The sequence below is a fragment of the Nannospalax galili genome, unplaced genomic scaffold, assembly GCF_000622305.1.
Source record: "Nannospalax galili isolate Female #2095 unplaced genomic scaffold, S.galili_v1.0 scaffold140, whole genome shotgun sequence".
Taxonomy (NCBI): Eukaryota; Metazoa; Chordata; class Mammalia; order Rodentia; family Spalacidae; genus Nannospalax; species Nannospalax galili.
The window spans coordinates 1,619,054-1,636,076 of record NW_008352267.1 but is presented as its reverse complement, the minus strand read 5'-3'; positions in this window follow the sequence as shown (position 1 = coordinate 1,636,076).

The window sequence follows — 17,023 nt, the reverse complement described above, 5'->3', positions numbered from 1 at the left end:
TTGAGGGGTCTTAGAATGTGTGGCATTTCTGGAGGAAGCACATCAGTGGGGGAAGGCTTAGACAGTTCTTTAGGCTTCCTGGATTCCCAGCCACTCTGATTTGTGTGCCTGGTTAAAGATGCAAGCATTCCTCTTTCTGCTCTGGTCACCATTTGCCGACATGTCTCCCTTGCCATGATGAATCTTCTGGAACCATAAGTTCGAATGAGCTCTTCTTTATAATTTCCTTTGGTCACAGTGATTTATCACAGCAACAGAAAAGTATCTAATGTACTAGACTTTTCCTTGATTTTAATAAAAACGTATTGAGTTTTGCACCATTACTATAATCAGTGCATCACATCATAAACACTTTTTCTTCTAAACTAAAATAACACTCATGAGAACACAAAATGATAATATATCAATTAATTTGTACACATCAGATATAATACTTGTAATATTATTTAAAAGACTTCTCATTTTCAGAAAAGTTTTGTATTTCATTAAGTACATTTAAGGATACTTTAAATATCCAGTATGCACATAAGAACCAAATTTCTATGCTTCAGAATTATCAACCACATAATACCATGAACTGCTTTTGTTTTGTGTTTTAGAAAGTTACTGTATTATACAATCTAGGGTACTTCATAATATGAAGAGATGTTTAAAGAAACTACAAAATTTTAGGTTTTAAAGGAAGTTACATTACAAAAAAATGTATGATGTTCAAATGCTTCATGGGAACAGAATTCTCAGAAGTAATAAAAGCATTTTTATGATAGTTGACTCTTCAAATGCATTTCACTTACTACAGATATGAACTGAAGGTTACGAACAATTCTTAGTGCAACTTTACAGTATCTCAGGGCAAAAGTGTTCATTTTACCTTATATTCTGGAGAATTAAGCCTATTTGTTATAAATCTTAGACAACTAAATTTGATAGTACTGAATATAGTATCTTTCAATATGGTTTATTATTTCACCTTCCGTATAAATATATTTAAGCACAATATAATTCAGTGGGAAATAAAAACTAATCCAATTTCAGAAAGAAGGTAGAGATCTGGGGGTATTTTTAATGGAGGTCATGCACCAGTTACCTATTTGCTTTCCATTTGAAATATCAAGGTTTATTTGAAATACATGCTGGAGTACTCAATAACAAATAAAATCTGTAGAAATCAGCTCTCTGAGAGGTCCTTAGCTGTTTTGACTTTCAATAGTAGTTAGCATTTTTACTTGCATCAAAATATAAAAGGCTGCGTTGCATCAAACTCCCAGAACTTGAAGGGAAGACCTTATTGCTAATGAGATGGCATACTTTGAACATAGAGAAATGTAGCTGGCATTTACCAGGAAGCCTACTCCATGAAGACTATCTCTCAACATTTTGGGGATACTTTACAAGGTGCTAAGAGAGAAAATCAATCAATGGACCAATCATAGCTTTAAAGCCTAATAATCACATCAATGACCAACACAGCAAACTACATTGTGGCAACACTGGCAGTTTTACCTTGGGGGTAATGAACAGCTATGTAACTGCACTTAAAGCCCATTCTGTTGGAGGGAACTCATGTGTGGCACTGCAAACATAGTCAGAGACATATCTCTGGAGAGGTCATAGAGCCTACACAAAATCCTTTGTCACATCCTTAGACAAATGTAATTTCTTATTGTATGTTAAATATGCATCCTTAGATTACAAACAAGAATACCAGTCACTACTCAGCAAAAAAAAAAAAAAAAAATGCTCCTTTCTGTAATAGATGGAGATGATTATCAAATTCTACAACTGGTCACACACAGAGAAAAATAGTCTGTGAAATACACAGATCTAAGTTGAACATCTACAATGGAACGTCCATACCTAAAGTTCACAGAACATAGTGGAGTAGGGGAAGAGAGAATGCTAATTCATTTCTATATTTTCACCAGTGGAGCTTCCTTATGCAACAGAAGGCCATGAACTCAGAAGGCAACAACTGGCCAAAATGTAGAGAATAAGACACTGCAGAGTATTATTTCCCTGGATGGGACTCATATCCTATATCACCCACCCCGGGCACAGGTATCACTACGGACTATGGGGACAGAATAATTGTAAGAGTCAGTGGTAGTGCATGATCTTAAAGAAACACAGTCTTCCCAGATTCTGGGAACTTGCTCATCTGAACTTACAGCAATAGTTACAGCATGCACATGACCCATGCAAGCTCAATCAGACTAAAAGCAGCATAGAGCTGGTGAAATGGGCAGGAGGCCCAAACCTTAGCTGAGGAACTATTGGCAGCTGATCAATGCTGGGTAAGAGAGTATCAGTCTTCTTTAAGGGAGTGACACCTGGTTGACCAGGTTCCAGTGTATGAACTCACATTGAGGGACATTTGGGTACACAAATTTTACTTGATAGGCCATCACATATATAACAGAGTAAAAGAAATTCTGTGGTATAGGCTCTGGGGGCATGCAGATATGGGAGGGGCCCTAAATATGATTAAAATATATTGTATGAAACTCACAAGAACACAATCTAAATACCCATTGGAAAAATAGAAGAACAATAGAATATTATTAAACTGAAGCAATATTTACACAGGCAGAAGACAAGCCATTGTACTGGATCTGGAGCAGGTATTGTGTTTAGACTACATGAGCAACAGCCATCTATTATGTTTTAGATGTTTTATGTATGTCTTTCTGGGTTTCTGTGTTGGGTAGTATGTCACTAGTGTATCATTCAGATATGGTTGAATCTCTTAAATGTTGTGTTTTGAGTGAGGCTCTTAGGATGCTGGAGGAGGTGTAATAAAACTCCTGTGGGATCATTAAGCTCACCTAGTGATCCCTGAATCAGTCTCTCATTTCCTATTTTGCAATGTGATCTTAGCTTCTGCCAGCAATTGGCCATTACCCATAAATGAGTCAGACAAGGAAGACTAACCAGTGTTGGTATGTGATTTTAACTTTTACTCTCATAGTTGATAGGTTGATAAATATGGCCTGTTCTTATAAGTTAGCTTGCCATAGATATTTTGTTCCAATGTAAAATAGAAAAGTTTCCATAGAGAAATTTTAATTATATTTTAAATTTAGCAAAATTTTGATGTTAACATATTGTTAAACCCAAATGAGTAGTTTATTGTTGTGCTTTACGATCACTCCCATAGTTTTAACTGCTTAATTATCAGTGTCATATCTAGTATATTTTACAGTTTTGTAAAGAAATCATGTTTAAGGATCAAGATAAAAATATTTCCATTTTTTTCTTTTAAAATATTTTATTGAGCTTTTGTAATTTTGAACAGCAATTCTTATTCAAATTTAGACTCCCTCCCCTATCCATGTCCCCCATTTGACCAACACACCTCTTGTATTCAGTCATACATGTTAGGTACTCTTCAGTCAAGCATTTGTACATAGATATCCTTTGGTGCAAATTCATACACTGGCTTCTAGTTAGCCCACCTAGAGATTGTAAGTAAAGCATACTCTCCCTGTTCCAATTGTAATCAGAATCCAATAGTTCTCAATGTAGGTTCGACTCACCACCGATTTCTCTCCTCCACTGGGTCATTCTATCAGCTCTGGGTGCTTGTTAAATGGCATTGGGTCCTGTGCTTAATGCCACTATTCAACCAAGTTAAAGTGCAAGTTTCCAGTGGCATAAAAATCTTTTTCCTTTGTTCTTGAACCAGCCCTCACTCTTACAATCATTCTGCCAGGACTTCCACAATTGTGCCTGAGCCATGGGCAGGTGAGGTTCAACATAGGAGTCCTTTATTTTGAAGGCTCATACCAATGATATGGTTTTCCTACATCAGAGTTATTAAAGACTTTTTTTCATAGCTGTTATCTGTTAAAAGGTGAGTGAAACACACCGAATTTATTGATTTTTCAGAATATGTCTCAATAAATTAAACTGCATAGTTTTAATAATCTTGCTCATTATAATTCTATAAGAGCTTTTAAAAATGATGTAACTTTAAAGAAAGAGAGTCATGCTTATGCAACCAGGTGCTGCTTTAAAAAAATTGCAGCCTCAACTTTAAAATGCAGTTTGAATCCCAAAGTCTGTTTAAGAAGAAAGAAAAGCTACAAAATACCTTTTTCATAATGAGAATTTTGTCAAATAGGGAGAAACCACAAAGGAATATACTCTTGTTTTAAATAAATAAATAGGGGAAATAGTTTTTCAGGCATCTTTTTATTGTAAAATTAATAAAATCATTTAAAAATAAAGAATTATAACCAATTTTCTCATGCAATGAAGTATCTCATTTCTCAATTTGAAGATGATATATAGCCATAATTTGGAAAAATACATTTCAGTATCTCCATGGTTTATAAAATTTTTTATGCAATACATTCTTAAAATTGTAAATTCAAGCATACATATGTTTTGTGTCATGCCTTAACTGTAATATTTAGTGTATTCTGGGAAGTGTTGTCAATGATACAAATGTTTGGGAGAATGAACCGAATAATCAATCATGTGTATTTAAAGTGCCATTCTGGAAAATCTGCTCATAACCCTTTACAGTAATTCTGATACAATCTATAAACAATGGAATATAATTTGTTTAACCAATAAAGCCTTAGGCCCTTTCTATGTAATGACTATTACTTAGACTATCTGTTAGCAAGCCCTCCAGGGTTACCAGGAAACATTCTGGTTTTTATTGTTCTTTTGTCCCAACAGAATTCCCGCTAGTAATTTCTAATGTTTCTTTCCATAAAGTATTTTATTTTTTAAAGACAAGGTCTCTTTATAGCGCCTGCTAACCTGGAACTAATTATTCATATGAAGCTGGTCTCAATATCACAGAGATTTTTCTGTCTCTGCATCCTGAGTGCTAGGATTAAAGGTGTGTGCCACAATGCCTGTCACTATATAGCACTTTTATTTAAGTTGGTGTTTCATATATTTCAATTTTTATATTGAGACCAAATATTCAAAACACAATTCTCTCTGATAATTCATTAACTTCTGAGTTTGTACCTTGAATTTTATAAGGATCTTAGAAAATAGTGTTTCCTAAAATAACTTGATGCTTAGAATTATAAATTTCTTGGATGAAGATTAGAATAAAAACTTATTTGTTATTCTTCTAAATGCATTACTATTGTATTTAAATCCTGTTCTACCAGTTGTAACCCATAAATGACAAAGTAACTGGATCCAGGAACATGTGACTAAACAGATGGTCAGAAAAAACATACTATCTTATTCTGCTAAGTGGACATAGTGTTAATACAACTACAAATTAATTATCATTATGCCCATAGATTAGTGGATATCTCAATGCTTATCACAGAAGGTTCTTTTGGTGGAAATGCACAAGTGCCAAATTTGCAAAAAAATAAGAGACTATACAGTGCTTCGTCCTACATTGAACATGTATATCACGTTTTCCCCCCCTCCACAATGTTCTGGATCTTTGAAGAAGATGGCATGGAAAGACTGTAATAGCGATATATATATATATCGCTATATATATATAGTGAGTATTCCTGACACCCAATCAGCTGGCTAGACCTGCCCAGCCAGGACTCTGGTAAGTCAGATCTTTCCCACTACATCTCTCTCTATTCTGTACCTCTTGTACATCCCTATGCCATCCCTTCCCAGTCTTGGACCAAAGCAGGCTCTAATTCTTTCACCTTAGATCCCTGGACTAGTTTCCTAACCCAAGGTAGTTTAATAATATCAGAACATTAAATCCCTCCACAAGTGGTCGCCCCACCACCATCTTTTGTGTCCCCCAATTAGGTGGACATACCTGCCCAGCTAGGATTCTGGTAAGTTAAGTCCTGCCTGCTGCATCTCAATTCCATTCCTCTCACCCACCCTCCCCCTATTCCCTGACAGCCTTGTACTTAGGTAGGCTCCAAGTATTTCAACTCAGCTCCCTGGACTAGCTTCCTAAACCTGCCTAGGTTAACAACCTGTCAGAGATTACTAAGTCCCTGATCAGGTTGGTCTCCCTACCCCCATCTTCCCAGACTCCCAATCAGCCAGACAGACCTGCCCAGCCAAGATTCTAGTAAATCAGATCCTTCCCACTGCAACTCTATTTCATTCCTCTTCACCAAACCTGCCCTTGTCCCATGCCAACTTTGGACACAGGCAGCTCCAATTCATTCATCTCAGATCCCTCGACTAGCTACCTAACCAAGACTAACTAAACTATCTAGCATAGTCTGCACTGGCTCCTAATATGTTTGACACATACCAGACTTCCTACTAACCTGACCAGGCTAAGTACTACCTAGTCTCACCACATATCCAGACCAGTCTAGTACCCTGCAAGAGCTAGGGAAACATTCACCAATTTATTTTCCATACCTGAACAAAAAGCAACCAAACTACATAAACAATATAAACAGAACCAAAATTAAGTTAAACAGAAAGAGAATAGAAGTTCCTACTGGACACATAATCAACAAAGAAAACTCAGATGCCTAAACATCAACACAAAATCACAAACAATTTGGGAAGCCAAAATAATATGTCCCAAACAATACCACTAATCCTACAGCACTGCACTACAATGAGAACCACCCTGAGGAACTCCAGCATGCATAATTTAAAAGAACAATCATAAATATGATCAAAGAACTTCAAGAGAACACAAACTTACAACTAAAAGAACTCAAAGAAGAAAGGAATAAACTTACGATGGAAGTCCAGGAATACAAAAATATGTGGAATAATGCAATATCCAAAACAATTCATTATATGGAGAGTAAATTTACAAAAAGATATAGAAATGGTGAAGAAAACCCAAACAGTAATGAACACAGAGTTGCAAAACTCAATAAACCAATTAGAAACAATACTTGAAGGTGGCAGAAGCAAAATAAATAAAATGGGAAACAAAATATCAACACTATATGATAATGTTGAAGATCTGAATTCCTTAAGCAAGTCTATGTAAATTCATAAAAACACAGGAATGGAATACTCAGGAAAGGTGGGACAACATGAAAAGACCAAATCTATGAATTATAAACATACAGGATTGTGAAAAGTCTCAGGCCCATAGCACTGAGCAGTTTTTCAAAACTTACAGAAGAAAACTTCCTGAAATTAAGGCAAGATATACGTATAGAGATTCAAAAAGCGCACAGAACAGCGTAACAGAAACTCCACAGGGTACATCAGAATAAAAACTTTAAATGTACAGAGCAAAGAGAGAGTATTGAAAGCTGCCAGAGAAAAAAAACATGTTATGTATAAAGTAAAATTCATCAGAATTACAGCTGCCTTTTCAATGCTAGGCTATGAATGCCAGACAAACCTGGATTAAAGGATTCCCTGTTCTAAATGACAAGGATGATATTCTGAATACTTTGTCCAGCAAAACTATCAATCATGATCAAAGGGAAATGGAAAAACACAAATAGGCTGAAAGAATCCATGTTCAACAAACCATCTCTACAGAGAATACTCAAAGAAATGCAAAGGACTGAAGAAAGCAATGAAAATACCCGAGGCTACAGAAAAAAAAAAAAAAAAAAAAAAAGAAAGGCATATTAATGGAAACACAAAAATAGGGCCAAAATCACAGAGAAATTAAAATGACAGTATCAAATGCACATCTCTCAATGATAACACTAAATATCAATGGCCTCAACTCCCCTGACAAAAAACAGAGGCTAGTGGAATGGATCAAGAAAGAAAACTGATTTTTTTTGTTGTTGTTATATACAAGAAACTCATCTCACCTTAAAGGATAGATAGTGCCTTAAGGTGAAAGGATGGGAAAAAATATTCCAAGAAAATGGCTCTAATAAGCAACCACGTGTTGCAATTCTTATATCTGACAAAATAGACTTCAAATTAAAATGAATCAAAGAGATAAAGGCGGTTACTTCATTTTAACCGAAGGAACAATTGAGCAAGGAGATATTAAAATCATGAATATATATGCACCAAACTCTTTGGCACTCAATTTCATAAAGAGCATTCCTGGACTACAAATTAGAGATTAACCCCAAATAAGTAATAATAAGTGACTTTAATACCATGCTATCTGCAATAGACAGGTTAACTGGACAAAGAATAGGGAGACATCTGAATTAAATGACATCATACATAAAATGGACCTATTAGGCATACACATAATATTCCACCCAAGCACCACTGAACACACTTTAGACTCAGCAGCCCATGGAAATTGTTCTAAAATTGACCACATTCTGGGACACAAAACAAAATCAACAAATACAAAAAATTGAAATAATTCCATGCATTCTAACATGGCAATAAAGCTTATAATCAACAACAAAAGAAGCAATAATAAACACACGAACTAATGAAGATTAGATAACACACTTTTGAAAGAGTAATGGGTCAAAGAAGAAATTAAGAAAGAAATAAAAATATTCCTGGAACAAAATGAAAATTAGAATACAATGCCTCTGGGGCACATTAAATCAGTCTTAAGAGGGACGTTTACAGCTCTTAGTGCCCACATTAAAAATTGAGAAAGAGCACATCGAAATGACTTCAGTGTACAACACAAGACACTGGGAAGGCAAGAATAATCCAGACCCAAACCTAGTAGATGAGAAGAAATAACAAATATCAGAGCAAAATTTAATGAAATAGAAATAAAGAAGACAATAAAAAAATGAATCTAAGAACTGATTCTTTGAAAATAGATAGACACTTAGCCCAGTTAATCAAAAAAAAAAAAAAAAAAAAAAAAAAAAAAAAAAAAAAAAACAAAAACAAAAAAAAAAAAAAAAAGGGGGAAGGGGGAAAAACCCCAAAAAAAAAAAAAAAAAAAAGGAAAAGAAAGAAAACACAAAACCAAATCAACAAAATGAGAGGTGAATGGGGAAACATCTCAATAAGCATACAGACAAAAAAAAAAAATCCAGAACATTGTAAGGGGATACTTTAAAAATCTATACGCTGGGCTGTGCGTGGTAAAGCACATCTTTATTCCCAGCCCTTGGGAGCCAGGGGAAGGTGATCTCTTTGATAATGAAGCCAGCTTGGTCTTCATAGGGAGTTCCAGGTCAGCTTGGGCTACAGAGAGACCCTGTCTAAAAAAGAACAACAACAACAAAATTCCATTAAATTTGAAAATCTAAAAGAAACAGATGAATTTGTAAAATCACATAGAACAACAGAGTTAATCTAAGAAGATATCAAAGGCCTATATAGATCCATAACAAATAAGGAATTTGAAACAATAATACAATCCTTCCAAAATCAAAAAATGTCGGGCCCAGATATATTCACAGCAGAATTCTACCGGACATTCGAAGAAGGTCTACAACCAATTTGTTTAAATAATTTAAAGAAGAGGGAAAATACTCAAACTCCTTCTATGAAGCCAATATCACTGTAATATGAAAACAAGATAAAGCTAAAACAAAAAAAGAAAACTATAGACTCATATCCTTTATGAACATAGATGCATATAGATATACATATAGATATACATCAAAAAGATCATCCACCATGATCAAGTCAGCTTTATTCAAATGATGTGGGATGTTGGCCATACATAAGTTTATAAATATAATAAAACGTATACAGGAACTTAAAGACAAAAAAATGCATGGTCATCTCAATAGATGCCAAAAAGGCATTTGACAAAATCTAACATGAGTTCTTCTTAAAAGTACTGGAAGGGCTTGGTTGGGAGGGGAACACACCTCAACATAATTAAAACTGTACATAACAAACCCCTAGCCAATATCATTTTAAATGGAGAAAACTGGAAGCATTCTCATTAAAATCAGGAACCAGACAGAGCTGTCTACTACCTCCACTCCTTTTCAGTATAGTACTTGAAACTCTTGCAAGAGCAATAAGACAATAGAAGGAAATTAAAGGAATACCAATTGGAAAAGAAGAGGCAAAATTACCCCTATTTGTAAAAGATATCATATTATACACACGAGATTCCAAAAAATCTGCCAGAAAACTGTTAGAAACAATACTTTCACTAAATTGGCAGGTTACAAACATCAACTTACAAAAATCAGTAGTCTTTCTATATACCTATAACAAGAAATCAGAAAAAAAAGATTCAAGGAATCCGTCCCATTCACAATAGCTTCAGAAATATTTAGGAATAAGCTTAACCAAATATATTAAATATCTCTACAATGAAAATTTCAAATCTCTGAGGAAATAGATAGAAAAAGACACTAGGATATGGGAAGACCTACCATGCTCATGTATGGGTAGGATCAATATTGTGAAAATGATCATTTTACCAAAAGCAATGTATACATTCAAAGCAATCCTAATCAAACTAACCATGATATTCTTTACAGACCTTCAAAAAATCATCCTAAAATTCCTATGAAATCACAAAAGACCCTGCATAGTCAAAGCAATCTGGCAAAATAAACAATGCTTGCAGGAGCACCTTATCAGATCTCAGATTATAGTACAGAGCTGTATCCATAACAACCCCATGATCTTGGCACAAAAGTAGACACATAGATAAATGGAACACAATAAAGGAACCATATGATATTTGACAGAGGTGCCAAAAATACACAATTGAGGAAAGATAGCATCTTCAACAAATGGTGCTGGCAAAAGTGGATCTGTACCTGAAAATAGAATAAAACTGGACCCTTATCTTTCACTCTGTACAAAAGTCAACTCCAAATGTATTCATATTAAGTTATATTAAATACCTTAATATAAAACCTGAAACTTGGAAACTTCCAAAAGAAACCTTAGGCAGTATCCTCCAACATATAGGTGTAGGAAATGACTTTCTAAATCAGACACCAGAGGTTCAGGAGCTAAGGTTAAAAATCAATAATTGGGACGTCATTAAATTACAAAGCTGCTGGACATACAGCAAAAGAAAGAACCAAGGAAGAGAAGAGAAAACCCACTGAGTGGGAGAAAAATCTTAACAGCTACATATCCAACAGAGGATTACTATCCAGAATACACAGAGAACTCAAAAGAAAAGTAAGTAAATGAATGCCCCAATTAAAAGCTGGGTAATAGGCCAGAACAGAGCATTCTCAAACACATTAAAATGGCTAAGAAGAACCTTAAAAAGTGATGAACATCCTTAGTACTTAGAGAAATGCAGATAAAAACACTTTAAGATTCCATCTTATCCCAGTGAGACTGGCTAAAATCAAGAGATCAAGAGCAGGATGTGAAGAAAGAGGAAAGATCATTCACTGCTGATGGGAATGTAAACCAGTGCCCAGTTATACCACTCTATGGAATTAACCAAAAGGACTTAGCAAACTGTAGAGATACCTGTACATAGATGTTTGTTGCTGCTCTCTAAGCTAAGAAATGAAACAATGTAAATGTCCCTACACTGATGAGTGGATAATGAAAATTTGGTACATTTATACCATGGCATTCTACTCAGCAGTAAGAAAAGTTGAAATTATGAAGTTTGCAGGTCAGTTGATGGAACTAGAGTTTTATACTAAGTGTAAAAAAAGTATGCATGTTCTCAGAAAAAAAAAAGTGACATATGTTCTCCATCATTTGAGATTGTAGCACCAATCCCTTATATGTTAGTATATAAATTCTGACATAACACCAGGAACCAGGAAAATGGAAAGGATACATGGAGGTAAATGAAAAGAAAGAATCTGAAATAGTAGGGAACATATGTTACCAGGGGTGGTGGGGAAAGTGTCTCCCAGGGAGTAGAGTATGGAGGGGCACGGAAGGGCCATGGTGTGGAGGTAGGAGGAAATTCAGGAGAGGGAAGATCTTGGGAGACTGTTATTGGGGGGATGGTTAGTATAATGGAGGTGATGGGAATGGTGAGGGAAGAGGGAGCCTGAATGGAAATCAGTAGCTTTTAATGAATCTTTAGTGGCTTGGAAACCCGGAGGGAAATGGGATGCCCTTGAAACCCCAAGATAAATGAATATAAAATTTCTGAATATTAGTGCAAATGTATACCTGGGAGCTGCTTGGTAAGGAACACAGTGCCAGACAGGAGACATCCATTTGAATGGTTGTTGAGGGTGGTCAAGGAGACTCCTCAATTAACACAGGCTATTGCTGAACCTCAATTATCTCCCAGAATTATTAGATAAGACCCTCCTGCTGAAGACAAGACATACTTCAGATATAGGGCTTGAAGCAATGGAGCAGGAACTGACCTGGAAAACCTTCTAAAGGACGTTTGGCTATCATAATGCTAGATGATGATATACAAACTTCCAAGAGAGAACATCAATGGTCTAATCCAAACATAAAAAACTAATAGTTATAATGACCAACACAGAAAACTACCTCTATTGGGGCAGTGGCGGCATTGTTATCTGGGGAGCAATCAACAGCTATCTAATTGGACCCAAAGTCTTCTCAATGGGAGTGAACTCATGAGAGACACAGTCAGCTCAGCCAAATACACATGGCAGGCCAGGACATATATCCTAGAGAAAACCCTATCTCTTTCATATCTGTAGACAAACTAAATTTCTTACTCTATGATAAATATCAATCGATGTTTACAGACAACCATATGGTACACCATTCATTAAAGAAGTTTCTTTCCACAACAGATAGAGGCTACTGCAGAATTCCACAACTGCTCAGACACAGAGAATATATGTCTAAGAGATGCCCAGTACTTGGTTGAACATCATCTACAGTCAAACCTTTATATCTAAGACTCACAGAACATAGTGGAACAAGGGAGAAAATTAATGCGTCTCTTAACACTCTTCACTAAAGTGTCCCTATACAATGGAGTATGATCCACAAAGAAGGACACAACTGGCCAAGTTCTAAAGGATAGTTGACCACAGAGTGTTTATCCTTGGACAGGACTCCTATATTGAACCTCATTCATCCACATCTATGGGAACTTTGTGGAAAAGGGGCAGAAAGATTGTAAAAGCCAGGGCTGGTTCATGAAAACAGGGAAGCAGAGGCTTTCAGGCCACATTTAAAAATTAATATGGAAAATAGTGTTTTGCAGATTATAAAATAGCATAAAATAATTGAATGAGAAAATAAAGCTGAAGATTAAACAATTAAAATTAATTAAAAATATAAAAATAAGAAGAGATATTGTGGAGGTGAGGAGAGAAGAGGGGGATGCATTTGAGAGGAAATGAGAAAGATGGCTTTTGGGTGCCTGGGAGCCTGAGGTTCAACTGAGTCTCACCTACCTCTCAAAACTGCTGGCAGGCCCGAGTTGGCAGCTTTCTGTTCTGCCCGCAGCCTTGGCCTGGAAACCTTGGCTTAAGGCTGGGGCCAGATAGTCTTGCTAGATAGCCCTGGCCCACAGCCTTGCTGTCCTTTCCAGCATACGGTTCTATTCTTCTATAATCAAAGATTCCTCCCTTAATGTGCCGTCGGCGCCCTCATGCTCTGACTGATGTATTGGTTTGCAGTCTGTGTTCCTTTGTTCTCATTCTTTACAAAAACTATTGCTTGTGCTTCAATAAACGAGACTTGATCAGAATCCTGTCTTGTCTCCATTTCCCTTGTCCTTGCCTCATTTTCATCCCCACCCCCCAATCCAGGTACCCCGTTGCAGACCCCGTGGGCTGGGGCAGGGTGGCGCCCAATGTGGGGCTGGATACTGGGGGATAACGTGAGGGACATGACGAGTAAAGAAGGGGTGCACACCCAATCAAACAATAGTTCAGAGATGTCGCGGTAGCCTGCTGTGACTGAGCCGACAGGTAAGTTGGTCGTGCAATTTAAATTATGGGGCAAGCATTGAGTCAGCATCAGAAATATGTGATACAGTTAAGAGAAGCTTTACAGACAAGAAGAGTAAATTGAGCCAACAGGTAAGTTGGTCATTTAATCATGGGGCAAGAATTGAGTCAGCATCAGAAATATGTAATACAGTTAAAAGAAGCTTTACAGGCAAGAGGAGTAAAGGTTACAACTGAGGATTTATTTCATTTCTTTGATTTTGTGAAAGACATCTGCCCATGGTTTCCCCAAGAGGGAGTTATTGATGTAAATAGATGGAGAAGAGTGGGAGATGCATTACAAGAATTTTATAAGGTGTTTGGACCAGGAAAGGTCCCAGTTACTGCTTTTTCTTATTGGAATTTGATTAAGGAATTAATAGATAGTAGAGAAGTACATGAGCCTGTAATTACAGCAATTGCTCGAGCTGAGGAAATTTTTAAAACTAGTTCTAAGTCAGAGTTGAGAGGAACTTCCAAGGAGGAGCCTCCGGAGCCTCCTGACTTAATTTCTCTGGATAGTGATGGTGAGAGTTCTGTTAAAAGTTCAAAAAGGGAGTCCTTGAAAAAGGAGCCCTCAGAGTCAGTCAAAGGAAAGGGAGATCGAGAGGATGATGTTCAGGAGCTGAAACAGGAGCATGTTCGTATCTATCCTCTTTTGCCAGAGCTCTTTTGTCAGAAGCTGCTTGTTCAGCCTTGGATGGAGATGGCACAGAGGCTGTGAGAGAGGGGGTGGTTAGTAAAACTGAGGATGGATTACAAAATGGCCGTGAGAGGCAGGTTTTGTGGCCTCCTCCCCCTTCCTATGGTGTACTGCCTATTCCAACTGTCATGGCGGCGATAGACCCTAGACCAGGATTGAGAGGGCAGATGGAGCAGTTGCAGGAGGACATTAAGTTGGAGGAGGCACATCAGTCATCGATACTCAAACGCATTAAGCAGGAAGAGATGTGTCAGGCACTGATGCTTAAGTTACAAAAGCTTAGCTTAGATAATGGAAGTGAGGCTGTTGTGGGAAAAGGAAGAGTGGATGGAAACAGAGCTCGCCTTGTTCCCAGGGGGCCTGGCCTTCATTCGTATAAGGAAAGTTTTGATGGACTTGATAGGTTTTCCTCTCCTATGGAGATTTTTCCTGTAACGGAAATAGTAGATGATCAGTAACAGCCATGGCGACATCATAAAGGATTTCAGTTCACATTGATCAAAGAGTTAAACCTTTCTGTGTCTCAGTATGGTGCTACAGCTCCATTTACTGTGGCTATTATAGAAGGTGAATCTGAAAATTGGATAACTCCTAATGATTGGAATCAACTGGCGAAGGCAGTCCTTAATGGAGGTGATTATTTGTTATGGAAATCAGGATATTATGACAATTGTAAGGAGACAGCTAGAAGGAATCAACAATCTGGAAATGCATGGGGTTTTGATATGTTGACAGGCGGAGGTGAATATGAGACTAATGAAAAACAGATGCAGTATGATGCAGGTCTTTTTGTGCAAATTCGAGCTGCTGCTCTAAAGGCATGGAGGAAGCTTCCAGTTAAAGGGGACCTGGGAACTTCTCTCACTTCTGTTAAGCCAGGGTCTGATGAGCCATTTGCAGACTTTGTTCATCGGTTGATGACTACAACAGGAAGGATATTTGGAAGTATGGATGCAGGACTAGAATATGTGAAACAGTTGGCATATGAAAATGCTAATCCTGCCTGCCAGGCAGCCATCAGACCTTATAGGAAAAAGACAGATTTGACTGGCTATATTCGCCTGTGTTCAGACATAGGGTCGTCTTATCAGCAAGGGCTTGCTATGGCAGCAGCTTTCAATGGACAAACGGTAAAGGAGTTTCTAGCCGAGAAGCATAAGGCTAAGGGCAAAGGATGTTTCAAGTGTGGTAAAAGTGGGCACTTTGCCCAGGACTGCAAAGCTGATAATACTCAGCATAAGACTGATGATGGAAAAGTTCCTGGATTGTGTCCCAGGTGCAGAAGGGGAAAGCATTGGCTTAATGAGTGCAGGTCTAGAACTGATATTGATGGGAGACCTCTACCTCCTCCTCCCTGTCGGGGAAATAGGTGGAGGGGCCAGGCCCAGGCCCCAAAACAAGTATTTGGGGTAGTCAATCTCGTTCCTGCCAGCAACAGCAATCCATTTCTAGCCTCAGTAGAGCAATCCCAGGAAGCCCAGGACTGGACCTCAGTTCCACCTCCCACACAGTATTAACTCCAGAGATGGGAGTTCAGACAATAGGAACTGGAATTTATGGACCACTGCCCAAAGATACTTGTGGACTAATATTAGGGTGGGGTAGTGCCGCCCTGAAAGGCCTATCTGTTGTTCCTGGAATAATTGATGCAGATTATACTGGGGAAATTAGAATTATAACCCAAGCTGTTGACATTATAGTCACTATTCCCCAGGGGGAATGCTTTGCTCAAATAATTTTGGTACCTCTGGTTAAATCTGGTCACTCTGTTCAAAGCAAAAGTAGAGGCAATAAGAGCTTTGGTTCTTCTGATGCTTATTGGGTTCAGGCCATTACTTATAAAAAGCCTACATTAACTTTATGGCTTAATGGGAAAAGATTTGATGGACTTATTGATACTGGAGCTGATGTTACTATTATTTCTGCTGAGGCCTGGCCTGCAGCCTGGCCCACAGTTGAGACTCTGACTAATTTGAAAGGTATAGGGCAGAGTCAAAATCCAAGACAGAGTTCGAAATGTCTCACTTGGAAGGATTCTATGAATAATTCTGGCTTGATTAAACCTTTTGTGGTTCCTTATTTACCAGTAAACCTGTGGGGAAGGGATTTGCTTTCACAAATGGGAGTTGTGATGTGTAGTCCCAATGATGTTGTTACTGCGCAGATGCTTGCTCAAGGATATGCCCCTGGCAAGGGGCTGGGAAAGAAAGAGGATGGACAATTGTTTCCAATACCAATCCAAGGGCAGAATGATAAGCAAGGTTTGGGAAGTTTATGATGGCGGCCATTGACAGTCCTGCACCCTCAAACTGTGTGGATCGAATAACCTGGTGATCAGATGGTCCTGTTTGGGTAGATCAATGGCCACTTACTGCAGAGAAGTCGGCAGCAGCCACTCATTTGGTGCAGGAACAATTTGAGGCAGGGTGCATTGAAGACACTTGTTCTCTGTGGAACACGCCCATATTTGTTATTAAAAAGAAGTCAGGAAAATGGAGATTACTGCAAGATTTAAGAGCAATTAATTCCACTATGGTCCTTTGGGGGTGTTACAGCTGGGTTTGCCCTCGCCAGTTGCCATACCACAAGGATATTTTAAGGTAATATTAGATCTTAAGGATTGTTTTTTCACTATTCCCTTATA